This window comes from Rattus norvegicus, chromosome 18, assembly GCF_021556685.1.
Source record: "Rattus norvegicus strain SHRSP/BbbUtx chromosome 18, alternate assembly SHRSP_T2T, whole genome shotgun sequence".
NCBI lineage: Eukaryota > Metazoa > Chordata > Mammalia > Rodentia > Muridae > Rattus > Rattus norvegicus.
Genome location: NC_141551.1, coordinates 75,123,208 through 75,133,815, shown reverse-complemented (window position 1 = coordinate 75,133,815; position 10,608 = coordinate 75,123,208). Strand labels below are relative to the sequence as shown.

Here is a 10,608-nt window from a genome sequence, read left to right as displayed (position 1 = left end):
TGTGTGTGTGTGTGTCTGTGTGTGTGTGCGCGCGCGCGCGCTCGCACGCGTGCGCGCACATGCGCAAGGTAGAGAGGATGGGGGAAATGGGCAAAGTCTCTCACAGGCCCGTTTACAATGCCTGAGTTGGTCAGAGTTCTGCCAGCTAAATTTCTGTGAAATTTTTAAGAAGATTTCACAAACATTTTCTTCTTTTCTTTGTTAGTTATTTTTCCATCCCAGTGAAAGGGAAGTAAATAAAACAATCTTTAACGCAGGGTGTCAGGTCTCCAGTGTGAAGGCAGGCATTCTATGTCTTAGGAAAGAGGGGTGAGGAGTTATTAATGAAGACAACACGCAGTTGCAATTATATGAGTAAACCCAAGGCCTGAATGGGTAATAAAGTAAGACATTGCATTTTAGAGTAATTCTATAATCTTCGCCTATAGAAACATAGAATAATGTCCTACTGCTACATCTGCACAAACACACACACACACACACACACACACACACACACACGCACACACATATTTAACCTGCCTGTCAAATTTATGAATATGAAAATCTCGAATAAAGCACAATCTTTTGGATACACACAGCTTTTTTAAAAATAACATTTCCATGAAGCACTAAAGCTATGTGTATAACGTTCCTAAAAAGGAGGAAAAAAATAACATGTACACACCACAGAGCTCAGAACCTGCCATCAATTCTATTCAAAGTGGCAGAATGGTTTTAATGGCAAAGGCATTTATGAGTCATAAATTACTATTTATAAATGCAGTGTTTAGTATTCATTTCAATGGACGACATATGGTTGCAACATTTTCAAATAGCTTGAACTGATAAATAGGCTACCGAAGTGGTTCAATTTGTTAAAATGCTAGCACACATTAACTCCTGCAGGAGTAGGATTGCAGGTTTGCATTTGAAACACTGAGCACATACTTTGAAATTTCAAGATGCCACCTTCGGAAACTGGACCTGGATTTATGAAATGAGTCTCAGAGTCCATTTGTCGCCATGATTTATTCGATTTTGTGTGGGGAGAGTTTGTCATCCATCAAAACAAAGTCATTCATTTGCTTTCTCATTTCAGAATATGACAACCATTCCATGTCAGTTCCAACAGTGTCCTACTGCCTTCACAGAGCTGTCTCTGATCTGTATATGGTGGACAGACTCATTGAACAGAGTGTCTCCAGGTATTTCAGTACACATAATAAATTATTAGTCCTTCCAACAATTAAACATAGAATTATTAAAGAAGGGGGGTTACAAGGAAAATGGCTACTCACAAAATGATAGAAAGGTATATAGGAGGCTGAATATGGAAGAATATACTACATATGAGGTTCCAATGGAAGCAGTGTGTAGATAGGAAAACTAGAACTTTACATGACAAACTCATGCAGGCTCAGTGAAGACTTGTGGGCTATGAAATGGATATTTTCTTTAGCTTATATTTACTTTTTATTTTTGACATCATTTTATTACAATGTTAACCTAGCCTTATTCCTTCCAAACCTTCTCATATACTCCTCTCCTTGCTCTTTTTCACATACATACTCTTCTTTTCAGTAAACACACATTTGTTTCTATAAATATATCCACGGATTGTATATATAAATATAACCAAGGAGTACACATGGGCTAGTCTGTGGCTCCTAGCACATACATAGCAGAGGACTGCATTGTCTGGCCTTAGTGGGAGAAGATGGACCTAATCCTATAGAGACTTGATGCCCCAGGGAAAGGGGATGTGGGTGGATGGGTGAGAGGAGTGGATGGTGGTGAGTTGGGGAGGTGGAGGATTGGGGGAGCACCCTTTCAGAGGCAAAGGGGATGGTGGATGGGGTGAAGAACTCTTGAAGGGGGGACAGGGAAGGGAGGACATTTAGAATATAAATAAATAAAATAATTAAAACATACATAAATGTATCTCTAAATATAACCAGTTGCTTCTACATAATGTTACTTGTATGTGTAGTCTCATGGTTGACCAGTTGGCACTGGATAAACAATTGGCCCACTCTTCCCTAGGGGAGAGCACCTCTCCTACTTTCAGCTTATTTTAGTTGCCTGTGGTTCTTTGTGTAGACCTGAGGCTTTTCCTTGTCTGGGTTGGCATGCTCAGTGGTATCTTTTTGATCATCTCACATTTGAGCAGTCATTTTGATGAAACTTTATGGGCATGACTTTTGATGTTACCAGGAGACACAATCTCACAGCAAACTCTGTGATCTTCTTGCTCTTACGATTTTTTTTGCCCCAACTTCTGGATTGGAATTTTAAGGAATCCTTTCAATGCTTTTCCAAACTTTACTCTGAGTAACTCTTCCAAGATCTCAGCGTTTACATTAAAGAAAGATGTCCCTAGGATCGTAGTGAGGAGAACAAATGAATTAATTAGAAATATTTTCAGTTCATTGTGTTGTTAATAAGGCTGATTTTTAAGAGACATCAATTTAAGTGCCTAATGTATTTGAGTTTTATCAGAATCAAAGTGGCATGGGAAAAAGAATTGCCCAAGTCAAGCTTCCTCTATCCTTCTACGTAGAAGAAAAGACCTCAAACCATCTTCTACCCTTGCACTGGCTGGTTTTGTGTGTCATCTTGACACAAGCTGGAGTTATCACAGAGAAAGGAGCATCCCTTGAGGAAATGCCTCCACGAGGTCCAGCTGTAAGGCATTGTCTCAGTTAGTGATCAAGGAGGGAGGGCCCAGCCCATTGTGGGTGGTTCCAACCCTGGGCTGGTGGTCCTGGGTTCTATAAGAATGCAAGCTGAAACAGGAGGCCTATATGCCACTGCCATGTCCCTAGTGATCCCTGAGAAGTTCCAGCACTGCTTGCAAGTCCTCAACACCAACATTGACGGGTGACAGAAAATAGCCTTCGCCATCACTGCCATTAAGGGTATGGGGTGGAGATATGCTCATGTGGTGTTGAGGAAAGCAGACATTGAGCTCACCAAGAGGGCTGGAGAGCTCACGGAATGACGAGGTGGAGCGTGTGATTACCATCATGCAGAACCCACGATGGTACAAGATCCCCGACTGGTTCTTGAACAGACAGAAGGTTGTGAAGGGTGGGAAGTACAGCCAGGTTCTGGCTAACAGTCTAGACAACAAGCTTCGTGAGGATCTGGAGCGGCTGAAGAAAATTTGAGCCCATAGAGGGCTGCACCACTTTTGGAGCCTTTGTGTCCATGGTCAGCACACCAAGACCTCTGGTCGCAGGGACTGTACTGTGGGTGTGTCCAAGAAGAAATGAGTCTTTGGGCCTTTGCTGTTAATAAATAGTTTATATACCAATGGAGGGGGGGCAAGCTGAGCAAGCCAGGGAAAGCAAGCCAGCAAGCAGCACCCCTCCATGGGCTCTTCATCAGTTCCTGCCTCCACGTTCCTGCCCTGTGTGAGTTCCAGTCCTGACTTCCTTTGGTGATGAACAGCAGTGTGGAAGTGTAAGCTGAATAAACCCTTTCCTCCCCATCTTACTTATTGGTCGTGATGTTTTGTTCAGGGATACAAACCCTGACTAAGACAACCCTGTTCCAACTAAGGAGTAAAAAGAAGGAATAGACATGGAGTTTAGGAGAAAGCTCACTAAAAATATGACAGTCACAGGACTATAGTTGTTCCCTACTTCATGTATCTACAGCATTTCTCTGAGACTAATTTACTGAAGCTCCTTTTATACAGTGTATCATTTTTGGTTTCCCAGGAAATACTTCAAGACATACAAAAAAAGCAGATGGTCACACAATCCGACACCTCCCCAATACATTTATTTTATGTAAACATATATAATAGATTAGTCGTCTAGCATTTGAAAAGCCAGGGCAGAAGTACTACTATGGGTTCAAGGACACCTTTGGCTGTGTAGAGGGGTTAAGTCTATTTAGCTGCAGAATAAGACTTTGTCTCAGCAAACCCAATTAAATGTCCTACACAAAATGAACATAATAAACATAAATTATGTTGATATGGTAAACTTAAGGACCATATTCAAATGTGATAGTCATGTTAGAGTTATTGTATCGTAGACTTAAAAATAATTAGTGTTCCAGGGACTATAATGTAGGCACTGAAAGCAGATACAAAAATTCTAAGACAGAAGGACTAGAGATAAACATTACTCTAACAAAAATATGGAATGCTAATAAGACTTCGTGGGCTACCAAAAAGGATTTGATATCAATTAAAAAGACATTATGATTTTTGAGATGGAGCAAGAAGAAAAGTGTTGAGGTCCATGACAAGGGTTGGAGGAAGGAAAGGTAAAGAGAAAGAAGATATAATTATATTTTAATAAAGTGGTTATTTTTAAATGTTTGTTGGGGACTATGTTCGGGGAAGACTTTGGTGGGAAAAATGGGTTGACATGGTAATGTTTTGTTTTCTACATATATGGAATTCCTAATAATTAAGAAAAGTTAATACAGGACAGCAAAAACAAATAGAGTACTTTGGATTGGCTTATTAGCAGGTAAAGAAGGCTTGTTTCCATAACGTAGGGTAATGCCAGGGTGTTGAGGTTGGAGTTGGTGGGTGGGAGTGGGAGCCTCCTCATAGAAGCAGGGGGAGGTGGAGAGGGTATGGGAGAGAGGATGGCAAGGGGTTAACATTTGAAATGTAAATACATAAAATATCCAAGAAAATAAAATTGTTTAAAAAAAAGAATAAATGAGCTTCAGTTATATGAACAGAGACTTTCAAAGCTGATTTAAAAATGGACTTGGAAACACTGGATAAAGTATTCAGGAATTTTGGAGCAGTGGAGTGACTGTATTGTGTTGGTGGATTGACATATCTGTAATGATGGCACTGAGGAAAGAGATGGGGGGAGCAGGAGAAGCATTTGAATGACAGTGACTGAGAGTTTACTCTCAATAGTATCAGACATCAACTCCAACACGACACGCAGAGTTGTAGCACAGATCTCTGAACAGCAATAACAGCACAACAGTATAAAACACCCAGATTAAAGACTCATGAGTGAACGTAGCAAAATTTAAACAGAGTAAACTAGGAAAACCACAAAAGTATAATAGAAGAAATCCAAGAAACTTTAGGCAAGTGAGGCGTTTAATGTTCCCGAATGGTAGAAAGACTTCACCTGCTTGACAAGGTTTTGGTTCTCCCTGGTGCCATCTGTACCTTTACAGGAGGAAGCAGAAGGTGTGGGATAATAAAAGTGATACTGGTTTATGAAATTCGTAGGCAAATGGTTGGAACTGGAAAATATCATCCTGAGTGAGCTAACCCAATCACAGAAAGACATACATGGTATGCACTCATTGATAAGTGGCTATTAGCCCAAATGCTTGAATTACCCTAGATCCCTAGAACAAACGAAACTCAAGACGGATGATCAAAATGTGAATGCTTCACTCCTTCTTTAAATGAGGAAAAAGAATACCCCTGGCAGGGAAGGGAGAGGCAAAGATTAAAACAGAGACTTAAGGAACACCCATTCAGAGCCTGCCCCACATGTGGCCCATACATATACAGCCACCCAATTAGACAAGATGGATGAAGCAAAGAAGTGCAGACCGACAGGAGCCGGATGTAGATCTCTCCAGAGAGACACAGCCAGAATACAGCAAATACAGAGGCGAATGCCAGCAGCAAACCACTGAACTGAGAATAGGTCCCCTATTGAAGGAATCAGAGAAAGAACTGGAAGAGCTTGAAGGGGCTCGAGACCCCAAAAGTACAACAATGCCAAGCAACCAGAGCTTCCAGGGACTAAGCCACTACCTAAAGACTATACATGGACTGACCCTGGACTCTGACCCCATAGGTAGCAATGAATATCCTAGTAAGAGCACCAGTGGAAGGGGAAGCCCTGGGTCCTGCTAAGACTGAACCCCCAGTGAACTAGACTATGGGGGGAGGGTGGCAATGGGGGGACGGTTGGGAGGAGAACACCCATAAGGAAGGGGAGGGGGGAGGGGGATGTTTGCCCGGAAACCGGGAAAGGGAATAACACTCGAAATGTATATAAGAAATACTCAAGTTAATAAAAAAAAAAAAAGGTAAAACAATTAAAAGGATCCTCAGGACTGAAGCAGGGACCTTAGATGAAATGCCCTACAGTGGGGAGAGGGAGCAGGAAGTTTAGAGTTCTGGTGGGGTGGGGACATCCTATAGAGACTGGGGGTGGAGGGGTGGGGAGGAGGTATGGAATGTGGAACAGTTTGGGAGTGGACCAGGAGGGGAATAAAACTTGGAGTGTAAGAATAAACAAATAAATTAATTAATTAAAAAAAAAAGTGATACTGAAAGATGTCGGAGTGGGAGGACTGGCACTAGTGAGCCATGAAACCGATAGCACAGACGCAGGGGATAGAGATAGATCAGTCATTCAGAAGAGAGAGCCCCCAAACTGACAAGCACAGATGTAAACACCTGGTGGGACAGGCCAAGAGAAGAAAGAACACAAGCGCTTCCACTTTCAAATGAATGGCTTTAGGCACAGAGCTTCCGCTTCTCACATTATATACATCAAAATACATCACAGCAAAATCACACAACTCCAAGGTTGCAGTTCAGAACCATTGGGATAGGGTTAAAACTTATTTCCATTTATTATCAAAGGCTCATGCTATTAAAGAAAGAGTTGATCAATGGGCTCTATTAAAATGTCAGGTTTCCTACCCTGACAAAGATAATGTCAAACGTGACGACAGAATAAGAGAGAAAAAACAAATCGTAAAACTCACAGATAGTAAGTACCCCTCTAAACACAAAAACACATCAAAGAGCTCAACACTAGGAAACAAAAAAAATGTCAAATACAAAGGAAGAATGTCTTTACCAGAGAACCTGCCATTGAAGATAAATAAAAGTATAATCATGAAAGACTTTCAACATTACACAACATTGTGGAAATTCAAACAGGACAGTAGGATACAGATGTGTCAGAATCACCAGCGGTCCGAAACGCAGCAGCAAACACTGGTGAAGACATGAAACAACAGCACTGTTTTGGTTTTTTTTTTTTTCATTGTTTGAGTAAATGTGAAATAGCCGTACTGTTCTGTGTGAAGTCTGTGTGTGGCGCTTTCTTAACAAATCTAAGCTTATGGCCATCCTTGTTCCTGAATTCAACCTACTTGGCAGTTACACAGATCGTTTAAAGACTTTTTTTTTTCAGAGCTGGGGACCGAACCCAGGGCCTAGTGCTTGCTAGGCAAACGCTCTACCACTGAGCTAAATCCCCAACCCCTACACAGATCGTTTAAAAAGTTACATTGCACACAGGACTTCATACACAGAGAGCTGGGTTACGGCTCAGTTGACAAAGCACATGCTCTGTATATGTGGGAGCCTGAGTGTGGACCCAGAAGAACACATAGAAAGCTGGTGGCAGTTGCACACGTCTGTAATTATAGCACTCTTGCGGTGAGAATCCCTGGGCATTTTCTGATTGCAAATCTGTAGCACGGAACAGTGAACGAAGGAAGGAAGATTCTGCTTTAAACAAGGTGTGTTAACATCTGAAGTTGTTCTCTGACCTCCCCACATGCACTTTGGCAAATGTTTACGCGCGCGCGCGCGCACGCGCGCACACACACACACACACACACACACACACACACACACACGTGTTCACGTGTGCATGTGCCCACGCACACATGCATATGTAACACCCAGTGGGATTTTTTTTTTTCGGAGCTGGGGACCGAACCCAGGGCCTTGCGCTCGCTAGGCAAGCGCTGTACGGCTGAGCTAAATCCCCAACCCCCCAGTGGGATTTTTATAAGTTTACCCGTAGATATTATGGTAGCATTATTTCTCACTGCCTAAACTTGGAAGCAATGAAGACACTTCTCTACACTTATGTATAACCGGGGACGTATACAGACAGTGCTTAGTGCTGAAAGAGAATGTAATAGCGAGCTACGAAAAGACATGAAAGAACTTTAAAAGCATAGAGCCAAGTAAAATGAGCCAATCTGGAAAAGGCACAGCTGCAGAGATGGTCGGTTTCCAAGGGTTACAGGACTGGGGAAGGATGTGTAGACGGAGCACAAGGGCAGTCGAGGGGACGGGATTCTCTGGCGTAGTGCCATTAATGGTTGGTAAACACCAGCATACATTTTCCAAACCATACATGCCACAGGTGAGCCGGAGGTGACAATGGAGTGTCAGTGTAGGTTCAGTGATGTCAGCTCATCTTGCAGTCTGTTGTAAGATGTTCATTCTGGGGGAAGCTGAATAGGATACATGGGATGTGCATTCGCTTTCTGCCTGGTTTCACCGTGAACCTAAAACTGCTCCGATAACTAATATTCATTTTGAAATATATTTAGGAAAGAGAACTGGGACTTGGAGATATTTAAAGACAAATACTACTCTAACCTATACCTCACATCATAAGGATTCATCCTCTGTCACCGGCCACTAAATATTCCCACTTAATTTACCATCTCCTCCCTAAAATTGTGATTCCCAGCTGATCTGACCATGTAAACTATCTCCCCAGAAATCCTATACCCATTTTATACCCTTACCCCTTCACTTCTCCATTATTGTTAGGTATTGTTACCATTTTTTTCTCTTCTGAAGCCTATGTTTTCTCGAGGTCAAGAATCATATTTCTTTTCTTTTTCCTTTTCTTTTTCTTTCCCTTTCTTCTCATTCTATAAAGCCAATATAGTATCCCGTTATGCTAAAAAAACAGAATAAATATTGCTTTGATTTGAATCTCAGTTCATGCATTGTCCAATGGAATGACACAGGATAAGCCACTCAAGCATCTCTCAACCTGTTTCTTCATCTGTAACCTGAGGACAGTAACAATAACCACAAGGATGATGATGATAATAAAATAATTAAAAGGGTATTTGGGTAATGAGTAAGCCACAAGTTATCAAAACACTACACACACACACACACACACACACACACACACACACACACACACGCATATGCACACACACACATACATATGCACACATACATAGATGGCCAGCATTATTTTACCCAGAAAGACTTACATCAATTCTCATTTTTCTCCCTTATAAAAGAAAGGGTCTTGTGTTCCCTTAAAAAGATTATATATATGTGATGAGGAGAATTTGTCCAGAGAAGGGCTTTCTCTGAAGCCTTCAAATCATATTACTAGGAAGATTTTTTTTCCCCAACTCTTTTCGAACTCTATGACTCTGCCCTGGCCTGAAGATTTGAGAGGAGATTAAATTCCTCACAGCCTAGTGTTCTCCTCTGCCCAACTCAAAGTCTAAATTACTCATAATGGTCTGCTCTTGTAGAAAAGAAATCACTTCGTACGGTCCGATCTCATCAAGTGGATAGCTGTGCTTGCTCCCAGCTGTGATTGCTAGAAGCAAGAACATAGTAGCTGAAGAGAGGGGTCTGAAAAGTTACAGACAAACACAGTCTTCATATAAAAGACCACCTGCCTGCTGTGCTCAAACCCCAGGGCTGCAATCCAGGGCACAGGTGGCCGTGGGCAGACGTGGTCAGGAGAAATATGACCCTGAAACAGACCAAGCAGAGTCAGGACTTGGGGGTCAGTACTGCAAGCTTCAGTCTAGTTGTACTGTGTGTTAGCTGGGTGGCAAGTTTTCCTAATTCTTTGAATTAGAGATATATCAAGTGCAGGATACATTTTTGAAAAGATTAACTCATGCATAATATATGAATGTGATTTAAAACCCATAAAAGAAAAAAAATTAATTTACAGTGGTATTAGTTTTCCCATTGACTCATTTCCTTTCTCAGTGCATAGAAAGGTGTGTTTATATTCTGCAGTAGTCTAGGAGGATGTAATAAAACTATGACCAGACAACAATGCGCATATAGTAATGTGAAAATACTCTTTTTTTTTTTTTTTTTTTTGCTAAAAGAGCTAAGGTCCATATGAGTTTTAGAGAAGCAGTTCCAACAGATTTTTCTCAGCATAGCATGACTTTGATCCTCACGCAGTTTAGAAGGCTCTGCCACACTGCGGCAGCAGAGCATCCTCCATCAGAATACTGATACTGTGTTTCCACTGGGTGTGTGCTGTTGACAGGAGACGTTTTGATACAGTTCGATACAGTTTAACACCGCAGTAGTAACATACCATGATATTAGTATCTTGAAATATTCCTCACATTCAATTCCTGAAGATCTGCAGAGAAAAATGACAACTGGGAGAAACTATCCTCTGGGACTCAGATAAATAAAACACACTTGAAGTGTATAATTGCTCGATAATGTAAAACGCAGAGCAAATTCTCATTATTTCCAGATCTCTAAGTTCACAAAGCAAGCAAGCGCCAGACAGTGGTCTAAATGTCAAATTCCTGTATCCAAGTTACACTGTGACAGACTAGGAGTCATCAAACACCTGCTCTTCATTCCTGAAGGTCCTTGTAATGTAAACACCAATACTTAGTATCACTAAATTTATGTGAGCAAAGAATCCATTACAATAAGAAGTCTTTTTAAAGAAAAGAATGGGTCTTCAATTCGATTCCATAGATTAATGTATCTGTTGAAATTTTTATTTGTTTGATCATGCTTTCTTAACCCTTTTGCTTTTCTATGATGGTTTCTGATTTTGTGTCTTCATAGGATTTCTGTGTGTGAATGTGTGACTCTGTGTTTGT

The 10,608-nt window shown here is 41.3% G+C and overlaps 1 pseudogene; it reads left to right on the top strand.

Annotated features, from left to right (window-relative positions):
- Nucleotides 1-2,797: 2,797 nt before the first annotated feature.
- On the top strand, nucleotides 2,798-3,291 carry Rps18-ps4 (ribosomal protein S18, pseudogene 4; annotated as a pseudogene).
- Nucleotides 3,292-10,608: the final 7,317 nt, after the last annotated feature.